The sequence below is a fragment of the Muntiacus reevesi genome, chromosome 14, assembly GCF_963930625.1.
Source record: "Muntiacus reevesi chromosome 14, mMunRee1.1, whole genome shotgun sequence".
NCBI classification, from domain to species: Eukaryota; Metazoa; Chordata; class Mammalia; order Artiodactyla; family Cervidae; genus Muntiacus; species Muntiacus reevesi.
In genome coordinates, this window is record NC_089262.1 from 59,828,497 (window position 1) to 59,844,656 (window position 16,160).

Here is a 16,160-nt window from a genome sequence, read left to right on the forward strand (position 1 = left end):
TGATGCCCTTACTCTGGGGGTTTTGCTGTAATTAGCCTCCTCTTTGTACCTGCTTGCTGGGTAGCATGTGTGGGGTCTTACTGGTGGGTTCAGCTGGGTTTTGAATTCTGACTCCAACACTTGCTAGCTTGTGTCAATTTCGTTAGTGTCTCTGGGTCTCATTTTTCTCCTCTGCCTGCTGAATTAGGTAGTTTTGAGGGTTAAACAGAACCAACCATGAGAGATGTTTAGAGCAGTGCCTGGAACACAGAAAGCACTTAATAAAATGTAGCCTGAAGGTACTGACAACGTTTCCCTCCTCTGAGCACTTTGGTGTGGGTCTGAATACAGACTTGGTGAGTGATTAACGCTACCTGTAAGAACACAGAGGCAGCAGTGTCTGTGTTAATTAAGGAGCAAGGAGACTGTAGGGAAGAGGGGTGAAGGAGAAGAGGTATAGAGATGTCTGTGTTAAAGGGACCCTGCGCCCCGGTCCCCCAGCTCCTGGTCACACCCGCTGACCCAAAGCTCTCATCCCAAACCTCTCTTCCCAGTATCTACATACACTCAGGTACTTGCAGAGGCTTCTGGAAGCCTTGAGTGGGAGCAGTGTGAATTTCAGAACCTTGGGAGAGAAAGTGTCCTCACTCCATAAAAAAGTCATATAAGCCCCAAGAACCTGGGAACCAACTGCAGGGACTTCATAAACATCAAGATCTAATGGCTTCAAAAGTGGATTGTTCAGTTCCAAATACACTGAAGACTCCACACTAATGTGTAACTTCTGAAGATCGGTGCAAATTAAAGGACAAAGAATGAGAAGGAACTCTGCAGGGAGAAACGCTCCAAACTGTCAGCATCAGGCCAGGCTCACACTGGGAGCAAGCTGGGACGCTTGGGATGGATGCACGTGTTACCATCCAGGTCTCCCTGGCACTTTCAAGCTTACTTCACTGAAATCCACCCCAAAATGCTCCCCACACCCCCACACCACAGCAGAGTCACTGTCATCTCAGCTTCCATTTCTATGCACTGCCATAGTTTTCACACTTAGTTTTATAATAATATTTACTATGTTTATATCTAGCTCTCTTTTAGATGTAGCCAACCCTTTGGTGAACAAGCATTGCTTACAGAAATGAAACAGTGCAGAAAGCATGAGGTGGGCATGGTGCATGTGGTATGCAGTGGGTCTGCATCCTCTTTAATTGCTCCAGCCCTCAGTGAGGATTTCTGCTAAAGATGTAAGACTTGGAAACTTCTGCTACGCGGGGATGCAGGGGCATGAATTTTTGCAGGACTGGCTACTAATTCATACATGAGTGTACAATGACAATGTGGGGCTTCTTGTTCAGAAATCAAGAGGCTCAAGATGCTGAAAGCACAGCCACAAACCATGTGCGGGGCTCTTCTAGGTGTGAGGCCCTGGGTGAACACACAGCTCACATGCCTGCATCGTCAGCCCTGAATTTTAGGCCACAACATCAAATTCAAGGAATGCCCCATCCCTCTATTTCTCCAAAATAAAATTTAGCCTCCACTTACACTGTTGGTTGAAATGTACAGTAGTGAAGCTACTATGGAGAACAGTATGGAGGTTCCTTAAAAAAACTAAAAAATAGAGTTATCATCTGATCCAGCGATCCCACACTTGGGTATATATCAGGAAAAACTTTTAAAAACTCTAATTAAAAATTATACATGCACCCCAATGTCATGCAGCACTGTTTACAACAGCCAAGACATGAAAACAACCCAAATTCCTATGAACAGACATGGCATACATATGAAGATGTGGTCATCTACATACAATGGAATATTACTCAGCCATAAAAAAAATTACTGTCATCTGCTACAACATGGATGGTCCAGTAAGTCAGACAGAGGAAGACTGTGGAATCTGAAAAATAATACAAATGAATCCATACACAAAGCAGAGATATACTCATAGACATAGGAAACAAATTTAGGATTACCAAAGGGGAGAGGAGGAGGGGCAATGGACAAATCAAGAATATGGGATTAACATATACAAATGACTATACATAAAACAGATAAGCCACAATTTACCACGTAGCACAGGAACTATACTCAACATATTATAACTTATAATGAAAAATAATCTGAAAAAAAAATACAACAGAATCACTTTGTTGCAGACCTGAAACTAATACAGTATCAACTATACTTTCATAAAAATTTTCACTTCCAAAAGATTCGGGTGCTTCCTCACCTAATGCTGAGACCCTACAGGAAACCTGGCTTATGAGGCGCTAGCCGGCAGGGGGCGGGGAGGAGGCCATGTCCTTGGACCCTAGTGGCTTCCTCCTTTACTAATGCTCCTGGGGCTACAGGAAACCACAGCTGACCCCGTCATCACAGTCCTTGGGGCACTGCTGGGGCTCAGAGGGCACTCACAGCTCTCCTTCCCACTGGCCACAGACATGACATGTACTAGCAATCAAATCTCTGCCTCCCCTTGTTCCCTGACCCTCCCCTTCCCTCTCCAAATCTGGGAGAAATTGGAACCCTCTTTAAGGCTCTGGCTGCTTCCATCCCCTGCCCCCCAAGGCAGGTCCCTTCACCCTCCCTTCTAAGATGGTTCCAGATCAACTCCCTCTGAGTGCCTTCAGGAAGACAGAAAGTAGATACCTACCTCAGTGGGGCAGATTTTTATGTTTTTACCATGATTTACCAAGACTGTGGTGAGACCTGGGCATCACATCTTCTGTATCTTCAAACCCCATCACTTGTTGCATCCTCAGAGGACTACGGGGAGCCCAGAGGGAAATGGGCAGAAGGTGAGTAGGCGGACCAAACCACACAGAATAAGCAGAGACCTTACCGATTGCTGACTCCATCACCCTCTGTTGTTGCGACCTTCATTTCCCCATCTGTACAATGGGCAGCAGCACCTGCCTCTCAGGATGACTGGGGAAATCAGATGGAGCATATACTAAGGCCTTTGCTACCGTTGCTTCCCAGGTGGTTCAGCTGGTAAAGAATCCGCCTGCAGTGCAGGAGACCTGGGTTTGATCCCTGGGTTGGGAAGATCCCCTGGGGAAGGGAATGGTTACCCACTCCAGTATTCTGGCCTGGAGAACTCCATGGACTGTATAGTCCACGGGGTCGCAAAGAGTCAGACACGACTGAGCAACTTTCACTTCACTACTGTTAGTTCTCTCTTCTCCTTTCCTTTCCTCTCATCTTTTGACCTCAAAGCAACCCCAGGGAAGGAAAGGAAGGGAAATCAGAGGAGATTTATAGCTATCTAAAGGTATTTAGAAGAGATCATTGAGTAAAAAGACAGGCAATAAACTAGTATAGTCTGGTTTCATTTCTGTAACATCACACATAGATCCACTTTCATCAGAAATGTTTGGAAGGACAGTCACCAAAATAAAAGTGGTGGTTTTCTTCAAATGGCAGGATTTCAGGTGATTATTACCTAGTTCTTCGTACTTTTATGATTGTTTTATATTTTTTTTACAATGCATGTATCTCTTTTTTTCTTTTAATTTAAATCCTAAAAAATGTTGTAAACACAAGGATCCAGAATAAGAGTGGTTGGTTTAGATGTCTAAAGGTGCAATGCATAACATTGTATTAGGACACAGGGCAAAGTTATGACCATCAAATGTAAGCTCAAAAAATAACTGCCCCCATTACAAACTGGTCCAGCCTCTTCAAGAATCATTTAGCAGTATCAAGCAGAACTGAAAATCCATATTCCGAACAATTTTATTTTTTTGTTACACTGCTGAGAACTGAAAGAAACACTCCAAACTCACATCTGAGCACAAAAGATGTCAACTGCAGCATTGTAAATAATAGTGAAAAACTTGAAATAATGCCAGTGGCATTGTCTTAGTCTGTTTGGGCTGCTGTGATAAATATCCCTTAAACGGGGTTGGTTCTAAACAACAAACATTTATTTCTCACAGTCTGAAGCCTTGGAAATTCAAGATCACGACAACTGCAGATCTGGTATCTGCTGAAAGCAGATGACTCATATTTTATTGGGCAGAACTAGTCACTTGTCCCATCCCACTGCAAGGATTTCTTTCAAATGAAAATAGGGCTAATTTATGTTGCTATTATTCTTTAAAAGCAGTCATATGTAGCTTTGTCTAAACATGGGAAATCAGATTCATGGTATGTTTTCAATCTTTTTTTTTTTAATGGGTTAAAGGATCTTGCAATAAATTCTGAGTCTGTTTAGTAAGCTCATTGTTATGCAAAGAAATTACACTCAGAAGCAGGAAGCTGCTTTATTTGCTTAAGAAATCGGTTCACTAACCCAGACAGTGACAAAGTAGATTTCTGAAACTTCTAGGGCTCAGGACCACTGTGGAAAATAGGTATCTGACCTCACACTTTCTTCTACTTCCACATAAGTTTATTTCTATGTGTATTCCTGCTATTCTAAAAGACCAAAGTCCAATCCAGCCAGTACCTTTCCCTATTTCTGTCTCCACCTAATCTTACAGATTCACTCTTAGCTTTGTTTTCCAGTATTCATTTTCATATGTTTAATTGTTATTAAAACACTCTGCATTTATTTACACGGCATCTTGCCTTGGGACTGCCCTGAGGCTCAGTGGTAAAGAATCTGCCTGCAATGCAAGAGACATGGGTTTGATCCCTGAGTGAGGAAGATCCTCTGGAGAAGGAAATGACAACCCATCCCAGTATTCTTTCCTGGGAAATCCCATGGACAGAAGAGCCTGGCGGGCTACAGTCCATGGGGTTGCAAAGAGTCAGACATGACTGACCAACTAACACTTTCTTAGCATGACTTAGTGGCTAAACAACAATATCTTGCCTTGGAGTTGCTGAAATCCCTTGATTAATTAAAGTACCCAAGTCTCATATTATGGTGCCAGGTTGTGGGCAAAGCAAATAGCTGAAGAAAAAAGTGCTCCTCTGAATCGGAACACCCTTCAGTCAAAACAGCGCCAGGCGAGCAGAGGACCCTCTCTGCGGCAACTGTATTATAAGGAACTGTTAGGACACTCTGACTGGGAAGAAGCAGCTGAGATGCCTTATGTGGACAGCCTCCCTGCCTCCCACCAGAGGACAAACTCATGCTGAGCTTGTCTTCGCCTTTCACACCCTGTGGATTCTGGTTCTGTTTTGTGAGGCAGCCACGGCCAGCCCTCCAGTAAAACCAGGGATCCTCTCTCCATCATTTTCCGCAGGCCATAGGGCTGGATGACCCTCCCTTCTTGGAGCCCTTGACCAGCCTCTCTTTTCATCTGTCCCTCTTTGATTATTTCTTGGCCCCTCTTTCAGCCTCCAGTTCCTCCCACATCCAGAGTCCCCTGCCCTTCACTTTCCCAGGACTCTGGGTACTTCCCTCAAAACTGCAGCGGCTCCCCCTACAGGACAAAGGAGGAAACTCGGTGGGACTCCAGAGCCTTCTCCAAAAACATCCAAACCCACAGAACTATTTCCCCCACTTTTCCCTGCTCGACCTCCAGCCACACTGTGACAAGGTCTATTTCTGGGTGGAGGGTAGGCGGGAGGGTCATTTGGCTCAAATCCACTTTCACAGGAGGGCTTCCCAGGCGGCACTAGTGGTAAAGAACCCGTCTGCCAATGCAGGAGATGTAAGAAATGAGGGTTCGATCCCTGGGCTGGGAGGATTCCCTGGAGGAGGGCATGGCAATCCACTCCAGTATTCTTGCCTGGAGCATCCTATGGACAGAGGAGCCTGGTGGGTTACAGTCCATGGGGTTGCAAAGAGTCGGCCACGACTGAAGCGACTTAGCATGCACCATTTTCACAGAGAGTCTCAAAGTTAGACTTATGACATAATCTGCACATGAGGTTCTGCATAGAGTCTCAGAGATAAACTGACAGATGTACACATGCAATTTTACGTTAGGTTCTGTTGTGTGTGTGCGTGTGTGCGTGCACGCGCTTGCACGTGCACACACGCTAAGTCATGCCCAACTCTTTGCAACCCCATGGACTGTAGCCCTACCAGCTGAGCCACCGGGGAAGCCCTAGGTCCTGTTACTAGACTATCTAAATTAATATATTTTAAGTAAATCCTGATTTTTTCAGTAATTGTAAACAATTGTTTCTTTAAAGCACAATTATCTAGCATTATATTAAAATAATTAATTGCTCAGTGAAGACATATTATAAAATGACCACAAAGGTTATCACTCTGTTAAAGCATTTTTCCTTTTTCTGGGAAGGGTGGGGTTGGGATTCATTTCTTAGCATGCAGAATTTTTTTTCTTTTAATGTCCTGACTTTTCTTGTCTCTACTATGGACATGACTTTCTCTCCTCCTTCCCCAAATAATCACCAAGATGCCCCAGCCCAGAGTTCTCTTCTTTCTGCCAAGCTCAGGCCAGGTTCCTGCTAGGCTCAGCTATCAGCTCCCAGCTTTCCTGGCCTTCCCATGACGGCTTAGCTCACTGAACTGCAGTGCATGGGGCCAGCCCTTCTCTGGGCTTGGCATAATCACCTTGAACTTCATATTGCCTTTCTTCTTGTGCAGTCATGCCTTTCCAACTAAACTGAAAGCCAGGGCTGTACCCCACCCTCCCTTCTGGTATTCACAGCTCCCCTCTATGTGCCTGGACCCCATCAGTCCCATAGTAAATGCCTCAGAAGCCCTTCTCAGGCTGCAGAGGGTTCAGCTCACTGTGCCTGATTGCAAACTCCCTTTAGGATGGGCATTCTTAACCAGAGGTCCTTGGGTGGCCTTCGGAGATGGGGGCTCCATGAACCCTGCAAAACTGTGCAAAACCTTCTGTGCATGTGCAGCTTTATAATGAGAGCATTATAACTTTCATCAGAATCTCAGGAGGACCTGTGACCTAAAAACATGAACACCTGCCTGAGGTGCCCAGTCAGTGTCAGCCCGGAAACGAATGGGAGAACTCAGAGGTCTCATCCACAAACTAAGAGGAATGATGGGGGCCTGTATGGGAGGGGTCCTCAAGAAACAGCAATTGTTAGTATCCTGGACCTAGTCCCAGAAACGCCTCGCAGGGAGGAGTTCCCCCACACCTTAGTTCAGGGGTTCCCAAACTTGGGTAGTTATCAGAATCACCTGGGGGGCTTGAAACAAACAAATTCCTGTCCTCCATTCCAAGACCAAAGCACAGACAGCTTCCAGGAGAGAGAAGGAGCTCTGCATCTTTATCAACTCCTCCTGGTGCTTCTGAGGATCAGCCAGGTCTGGGGGTCTGCCCTTCCGTGCTCCCCAGCCCTGCACCCCAGCCTCCAGGAGGCAGCCTCAACCCCGCCTTTCCTCATTCTGGGAAGTACACGTGTTTCAGGAAACTGCCCAAGCATCCAAGGGAACAGGCTGTAAAAGTCTTTCAGAACAAGGAATGAAGTATCTTTATAATTATATCCAGGCCTATATTTAGACCCTGGCTCATATGACCTCTTGAACTTCAAATAAATACCTATCTTGTGCCTTGTTTAAACAGGTGTAACAATATCAGGGGATCCCAGATTCATCCAGGCAGGAAGGCAGCTCCCACAGCTGTCAGAAAGCACACTGCCCTTCACTCCTCACAAGAGGAAAAGCTAATTATACTGTCACAGAGCAGAATAAATGTACAGCGTCTGCCCCCGAGCTCACTGACCCACTCAGGGCCGCTCTCCCGCAGGATTCAGGGCCGCCCGGTTGGCACACGCTCGGATGTGTTAGCAGCCACTGCAGCAGGGTGATTTGGGGTTGGCGAGGTCTGCGGTCCCCAGAATGCCTACACTCTCCACAAACACACACCGTCACACACACTCGTGCACACACACTCTCCTACGTGATTGTACAACTCCCATGCATACGCATGGAACACTTACATACTCTCACACATGCACACCCATGCACACTCACATTCTCTCTCTCTCTCCCCTCATACACACACACACACACACACTTTTCTCTCATGCCACAGTGCTTCCACCCAAGCCACCCAAGCACGAGAATTTATTTCCCTGGACCCTAGACTTCTGTCTCCTCTCCAAATGTCAGGGACTTTGCTGATTACAGTACTTAATAGTCAAGCACTTACTCCTGATGAAGCATGTCTCCTGTCTGGGGACACCCCTCTCCCCCGGGGTCCTGGGCAGAGTGGGATGCAGGCCACACAGTGCAGGCCGAGGCTCCACCTGCTCTTCCAAGGAGGGTGCTCAGAAGCCCACGAGGCTTTCTCTCAGCAGAACTAACATATCCAGACAAGCACACGTCATGGCACCAGCATCCACACAGCTCAGGTCAAGGACACAGCCTGCCTAGCTGGGGTCCTGCGGTGGTCCTGACTGACATTAGGAATCACCTGGGTGTGACCTGTACCTTGATACCCCCGGCCCCGCCATAAGGGGTGGGGCTCACGTGGCTGGGCTGGGGCCCCGACGTGGACAGGTTTTTCTCGTTTCTTGAGTGGTTGAATGTGTGGGCAGGATGGAGAATCACTGAATCTGGGCAAAGGGTACAGTGGCCAGATCACTTCCTGGTGCCTTCCTCACCCCTCCCCAGGGCGTGGGGCGTGTGAACAGCTGACAGAGGGCGGAGGTCTGGTCAGGTGACAGCAGCTCTGAATCCCCTGCTCCTGCATGCTGAGATGAACTCAGAGTGTGAACTCATTCTATGAGCCCATAAACCAGCACACCGACCCAGGCAGTAAGTGAACCCAAAGCCAGAGTCAGGTTAAGACTTTCTGATTATGCTTCTAGCCAAAGGCTCAACTCCAACCTTTTTTTATTTGTGCAACTGAAAGCAGCTTTCCAAGCAGCAGCTTTGACTGTGATCTGCCACCTACCATGTCAGCAAAAGGCATTCCTCTGGCTGGAGGAGAGTGAGTATTCCTGCGGATGGAACACCATGGCATTGAAGAACAGTAGCTTGTAAGCTACTCTCTGAGAAGGGGCCTACAGACAAGTTGCAGGAAACAGCAAGGGCTTTGGAGGTAGTTGATGTAGAATTGGTGTCCCTTCTTTCCACCTATCAGCCCCTGGTGTGCGCCCCAAAGGCGGGTGCTGTACTATGCTGAGCCTCAGCTTCATCCTTGGTAAGAAGTTATATAACAATACTTACCACCCAGGGTTCTTGCTGGTTTATCAGTGACTAGTCCAGGCCTAGCCTTGGTGTAGGTGGCAGCAGAGAAAAGACAAATGGTAACTATTGAAGAAAAATCAAAATGGGATACTATTTCATTCCTCCTGTTGTACCAGAGTGTTCCCATCACATCCAAAAGAAGGTTATTCTCTACTCAAGTCACAGAAACAATTAAGCTAATGGACAGTATTGGTTCTCTGGTACTGCTGTAACAAATTACCACAAACTTAATGGCTTGTGTTTATGTGTGCTAAGTCGCTTCCGCTGTGTCTGACTCTGTGCAACCCTATGGACTGTAGTCCACCAGGCTCCTCTGTCCATGGGATTTCCCAGGCAAGAATACTGGAGTGGGTTGCCATTTCCATCTCCAGGGGATCTTCCCGACCCAGGGATTGAACCCACGTCTCTTACGTCTCCTGCACAGGCAGGCAGGTTCTTTAGCACCAGCACCACCCGGGAAGTCCAATGGCTTAAAATCATGCAAATGTTTTATCTGACAGTTCTGGAAGTCAGAAGTCTGCAGTGGGGCTTGCTGGGCTAAAATCACGATGTCGGCAGGACTATGTTCCTTCTGGAGGTTTTGGGGGCAGTTCCGTCCCCGTGACTTCTCCATCTTCTAGAGGCTTCCAGCATTCTCTAGTTCTGGGGCTCTTCCTCCATCTTCAAAGCCAGCACTCTTCTATCTTCAAATCTCTCTCTGACTCTTTCACTTTTGCAACCATCACTGCCATTCTATTGGACTCATCCAGATGATCCAGAACAATCTCTCCATCTCAAGATCCTTGGCTTAACCACATCTGTAAAGTCCCATTTGCTCTGTACAGTAACACATTCACAGGTTCTAGGGATTAGGAAGTGGGCACTTTTGAAGGCAATTATTCTGCCTACTATACAGAAAGTGAAAAAGTGTTTGTCACTCAGTCACGTCCGACTCTTTGTGACCCCATGGACTGGAGCCCACCCGGCTCCTCTGTCCATGGAATTTTCCAGGCAAGAATACTGGAATGGGTGAGCCATTCCCTTCGCCAGAAGATCTTTCTGACCCAGGGATGGAACTCAAGTCTCCTGCATCGCAGGCAGATTCTTTACCGTCTGAGACACCAGGGGAGCTCATTATATAGGAAGAGCTTTGTCAGTTGTTAATTTTTTATGTTCTTTGGGTTTTTCTCCAACTTTTGATACATGCTCCCAGTTACCTGGTAGCAAATGCTGGCAGAAGGTTAAAAAAATTGCTGAGGGCTTCCCTGGTGGCTCAGTGGTAAAGAATCTATCTGCCTACCAATGCGGGAGACACGGGTTCGATCCCTGACCCGGGAAGATTGCCCATGCAGCAAAACAACTGAGGCCACGCGCCACTGAGCCTGTGCTCGAGAGCTGCAACCACTGAAACCCTTGCATCCTGGAGCCAATGACGAAGTCCTCACGCCTGGCAGCCCGCGCTCACAACAAGAAAAGCCACCACAGCAAGAAGCCCTAGCGCCGAAACTAGAGAGTAGCCCCCGGCTTGGCGCAACTAGAGAAAGCCCACGATGCAAGAAGACCCGCACAGCCAAAAACAAATAAACAAATAAATACATTTCTTTAAATTGCTGAAAAAATTAAATTAGCATCACCAGAATATTCAGAAACTGCTAATGAGAGACTTCGGTAGTTTCTTTTGAGCACATGTGTGTGAACCTGTAACTCGTGGTTGTGATTTCAATGTATAGTACACAGCATAGTTTTTGCTTGTAAAATTACTCCTAGAACACTGGAGGGGACTGATCGGCGACACGGTGTCTGCAGAGACGACTCTGACTCGGCAGGCACTGTAACCTCTGACCAGTCTGAGGGTGGCCCCAGGGCCTGCCAAGCTTCTGACTTAACAAGACCACTCCTCTCTGAGTGGGGGACCACTGGCAAGCTCGGCCAGGAAGGCAAGACCAGAGCTGAATTTGCAGCGGAGCTCTTCTGTTCTTCAAGTGAGTTGAGAACTCAAATCTGGAGTTTGGATAGGAAACTGGGACTCAGTGGGAGGTCTGTGAGGGTGGAGGATGGGGTGCTTCCAGGCTTTCAAAACACAAAACAGGTGGTTTTCGGTGGTGCTGGCTGGCTGGGGGAGAGCGGGGGAGGGTGAGTACAAAGTAGGCAGGCTTCTGGAAGGGTGAGCCCCAAGGCTGGAGCCTGGCCCGGCTGTCTGAGAACTGAGAGTGACAGGTGAGGGCTCTGAACCTCCGTGCTGGGGGGGTCTCCGGGAAACCCAGGACTGTCAAGAAATTCGGGGAGGAACCTTGACCCCAGCCTGGGAGATGCTTTTCTTCAGGCTCAGAGGCCATCGGGTGGGGAGTGCACAAAAGTGGGAACCCAACGAAACCAGAGGCTCACCCCCGGCCCCGCACAAAGAGGAGGACCCAGGAGCAGAGCGGTGGGAACTGGCACTCCTAACGAGGCAGCGGTGACGTGGGCCACAAGGAGGCGGGAGGCGTGGGCCCCAGCCAGAGGCAGGCTCAGCCAAGTCTGACAGGCTTTAATTATTTTAGGGTCAGAAATCTGGGCTGGGTAAACACGCCAGATGTTTATGCTTTTGTATATTTTGATTTCTTGTTTGTTTTACTTGTTGTTGATGATGATGTTGTTGTTTTAGTAAAACTCTAAATAAGAGAAGGGTAATGGGGTCTTTGCTTTTGTCTGGGAAGGCCCAGGGGAAGAATCAAGGAAAATCCTTGTGTAGCTGAGGCCCCCGGTGAGGTGAAGCCCAGAAACGTGACAAATCTCAACCCCAGAAGTGGCTGCTCTTGAATCTCCTGGGGAGTCTTTAATAACCTCTTCCACACGTGGCTTGTGAGGGAAAAGGTGATTTTCGTGACACTGTGGGCATGGGAACAGCAAGAGCAGGCACCAAAGTGGACAGCAGCCATGTCCCATCCCACTGACACAGAAGATTGGACTACAGTGTTTTTTTTAAGTAGCTTGGCCAACAGCGCAAAAGGCCTCCTGGCTCACCAAAGGGCCAAGGCTACCCACTTCCCCTTACCCTCTCTAGCTCTTATACCAACAACAGAATGAATAGAAATCTACATTCTTCCCAAGAGACCTTCCTGACATCAATTAACACTCACCTCTGAAAAGTGGCAATCCTCAAGGAAACTCTAAGATGTTTTCAATGCGAAGATTGGGACGTGTTCTTAGAACAACTGTTCTCATGGCCATTTTCCCTGCAAGGCAACCAGGCTCAAGATGGTAAATGGCAACCCTGGTTAAGCGATCCTGTGGGCAAGAGGTAAATCTGTGCACAGAACGTGGTCCAAGGGCCCCCATTCCCTTCCTACTCCATCAGACCATCAAAGCCTCTCAGTCAGGCATGTAGCAAATGGGTGTCCTAGGACTGGCCACTGAACAATAGTCCCAGAACACACATTCCAACCTCTTGTCCAAAGAATACCCCCACTGACCACATTAGAGGCAAGCGGGGGCAGCAGTGGGGAGAAGGGGTGGGTAATTTATTCAGGAGCTGGAAGCTGAGAAACAGATTTGGTAAGCAAATACTTCAAAGCCCACTAGAGAACTCCCATAAAACACAGGCCCTCTGAAGCAACCCAGGAGTGATTTAAATCCACTTGGAATTTCAAGGGGGAAGGAGTAAGACTTATCAACGCTGCACAGAGCCTCATGAATAATTTCACCTGGCACGGGACACTGAACCAGCAGAAATCTAAGATGTACAAAGGAAAACAGGCTTCCCAGTAACCTTTGTTACTCAAGTCTTATTCCTAAGTGGGAAACCAGGGTGAGTGAAACCCAGACAGGAAGCTCACCGTGTTCAGACACATTCTATTTTGTCCTTGTGAGAGAAGTCTTAGATGGGAAACATTTTTTGGCAACAGAAACTGGGCCGGCTGGATCGGCTAAGGGAAAGACCGTGCACCCAACGCCCTTCGGGATGTGGAAGTCGTTTTGCAACTCTCTCTAGGCTAGCAGAGGCAGTGAGTGGGAAAGGGGCTTAACATGAAATAAATACCTAAGACCTGATCCGCAAAGGTGCCGGCTGTCTAGTTCCTCCTGTCGCGCTAAACCGCAGGTTGCACCCGCCCCCTATCTCCTACCTCCACGCTGCAGATCCACTGCGCTCCTGCGACAGATGATCAAGTTATTGTCAACTAGGTGGCCACCCTGGAGCTGGGAGAGGGTTTCCCCGCTTGTTCTCACTGTTCTGGACGGAAGGGGCATGCGGGACGGTTGCCGGAACCTTCTCGAAGATCCCAGGGGGCCTGGGTCCGGCGGGAATCCCTTCTGTCCCCTTCAGAGCGCAGAATTCCACCCGGTGCCCGCCGTCGAGGCAGCGGCGGCGGTGACTCCGGCTGGCCAGGGCCGAGGAGCGGCCGCGCTGCTCTGCCCGCGATGGCCGCAGGGGGGCAGGACAGAGAGACCGCGGACCCGGGCCGCCGCGGAGCCCGGGCGCGCGCCGAGTGCGGGACTCGCGCAGGTCGCGCGCGCGCGCTCCGGCCCTGCGCCCTGGGAGTGACCGCGCTCCCCCGCGACCAGCCCGGCCCTGGCAGACGCTAGGGAGAGAGGGGTCGGGGACGGCCGAGGGGTCCCGCCGCCCCGAGAGCCGGGGGACAGTCACCGCAGCCTCTGACGGGAAGGCCGCCCTGGGGAAGAACGTGGCCAGCGTCGCTCTGCATTCCTCTCTGCTCAGAGTCAAACCGCCTTCCTGGCATTTGATGACCCGGTATGCCCCCCGCCTCCAGGCCCCGTTTTGCAGAAACAGGCCTGGAGGTGACATGAGTCTAAAGGACATAGTTCAGACCATAAATCAGTTCTGCTGATTCTGAGCTCTGTGGTCCAGAAAGTTTAAATTCAGGAGGCAGCTTTTCATATCTAATTGCGTGGACACCATTTCTTCTGTTTTCCCTGACCGTGGCCGCTCCCCGTCAGCTCTCTTCTTTTTTTTTAAGTACAAACTTCTGCACATTTCCGTCATTCACACCAAGAACTTCAGGTCAGCCCAGTTCTCTTCGCTTCATCAATTCGTCTCCATTTCCCTTCATCAAATCATCTCCATTCCTCTTTTTCTTCCTGCTTCCAAATGTATTCCTGACATGTTCGAGCCAGCACCAGCCAAAAGTACTAGTCCAGAGAGCTCGAATACAAATGGAAATGGCCCTGGAAAGGAAGGCAAGGGAACAGTAAGCCCATCAAAAATCAAATTGCATCTTTGTGGGTACTGAGTAGGCATTAAATTGTTCAATAAAATATTCTCGTCTTAAAATAAAAACTTTATCTTAAAATGACTTGCACTGGTTTGTTTCACCAATATTTATTTTGGAATGTCAGATACCTTTACAGACCGTGTAAACTTTTTATGTTCATTGAAAGTAGACCTGGATTTGAAAGGGTGGTGAAACACTGCAGTTCTGACATTAATGAACTGTCCAGTTAGAAATAATAAGCATGAAGAGATGCTGGAAGGTTAAAGTGAAGGCCAATGGGATTTACAAAGGAGTCCTAGAAACAGAATCTTTGTCTTCTTCCTTCCTCATCCTGTGAGTAAATAGTGTTCCGTTGAGGAGAGTCCTTGAGTCAGTCCACTGCCTTGGGGCTATGAACCCAGAGAGGAGCCTCCTGATTACAGCCTGGTCTTATTCATCTTGGGTGAACACACAGCTGCTCAAACTGGGCAGAGAGCAGTGATTGGAGGGTGGCAGCTTTACAGAGTAGAACTGCCTGGCTCTTTCTGGAAACTAGCCCAGGTCTCCCAAGGCAAGGCTCCGGGGCCGCTCCTTTCTTCTGCCAGGACTCTGGCACCTTCTAACTCCTCTGCGCCTGCTTTTCTAGCTTGGCAGTGGCCCAGGCCCCTGATTTTCCACTCTTCTTTCTGCTGACTTTTTTCCTGGCAGTTTGGCTGATTCATTAACATCTCCATCACAGTGTAGGCAGGAGAACGGGGAGCTTAGAACTCCAGGCAGTCTTACTCTTCTTAATGGTCCTCCTAGCACTGGGCTTGGTGGGAAAAGAGCCATGCTGTTGGCTAAAATGGGATTTTGGGATTATCTGCGGATTTAATCTGGACTTCTCACATCTACCATTTCCACAAATAATTAGAGATTACTAGATACATTTAGAAGTTGCATTAGCCTTAAAGAATTTGGAGAAAATCTAAATAGGCTTAAAAACCATCTTGGAGTCCAGAATGTTAAGCTCTGTTCTCCAGATAATTAACATTTTTAAGTACCACCCCGCTCCCCTGAGCTAAAATCTCTCCTAGGTAACTTGATTTACTTAACACATTTTAAATTTGATGTATTTTGCAGGAAGGGTGAGCTGAATAGGAAAGCGGTGAGTGCAGTACAGCTGTGTTGAGAGACAGGACCGGCAGCTTTGGCAACTGGCAGCTTCTCTGTTTTCCAAGGATGTATGCTGATCCCAGAAGTTTGAGAAGAGGTTTTATTATTAACATGTGTGAGAGAGCAGCAGGTGGAGGGCAATTCCTAGAGCCATGCCCTCTCTGTGAGCATGAGTGCGCGAACTCTCCTGGTGAACACACTGGCCAGAGCGAGTCCATCGGGAGCCGCAGGTGACGGGTGACGCTTGCAGAGGGGCAAGGCCCTTCCTCAGGCTCAGAGGGCTCCTTCCAGAGGGCTTGAGTGGAGGCAGCGGCACTCCTTTGATTATTCTCTTCCCAGTGGGAGTCCAACATTAGCACTGGCATGAAAACGGCATCCCCTTACTGCAGGATAGTTGAGAATACGATAACCTAAGGTGTGCCTCTGTAGTATCTGACAGTTTTCAAGGCAATTTTATATGTTATCTTATTTTATCTTTGTAATAACTGTGAGGTGATAAAGACAAATATTATCATCTCCATTTCTTTCTGATGAGGAGATTCAGTCACAGTCAGAAAGCTAGTAAAAAAAAAAAATTGCAAAGCATAATTAGAACCCAGGCCTTCTGACACCTCCCTCCACATACTTAATGTTTTGTAAAAAAACTTTGCTGTGATGATAGCTTCTCATTTGACTATATTACCATGCCTGCTATATGTTCTTTAAATGTCCACTACATTCAAGCATGCTAATTTCATACCAGTTAAATTATGCAAATTACACTCATG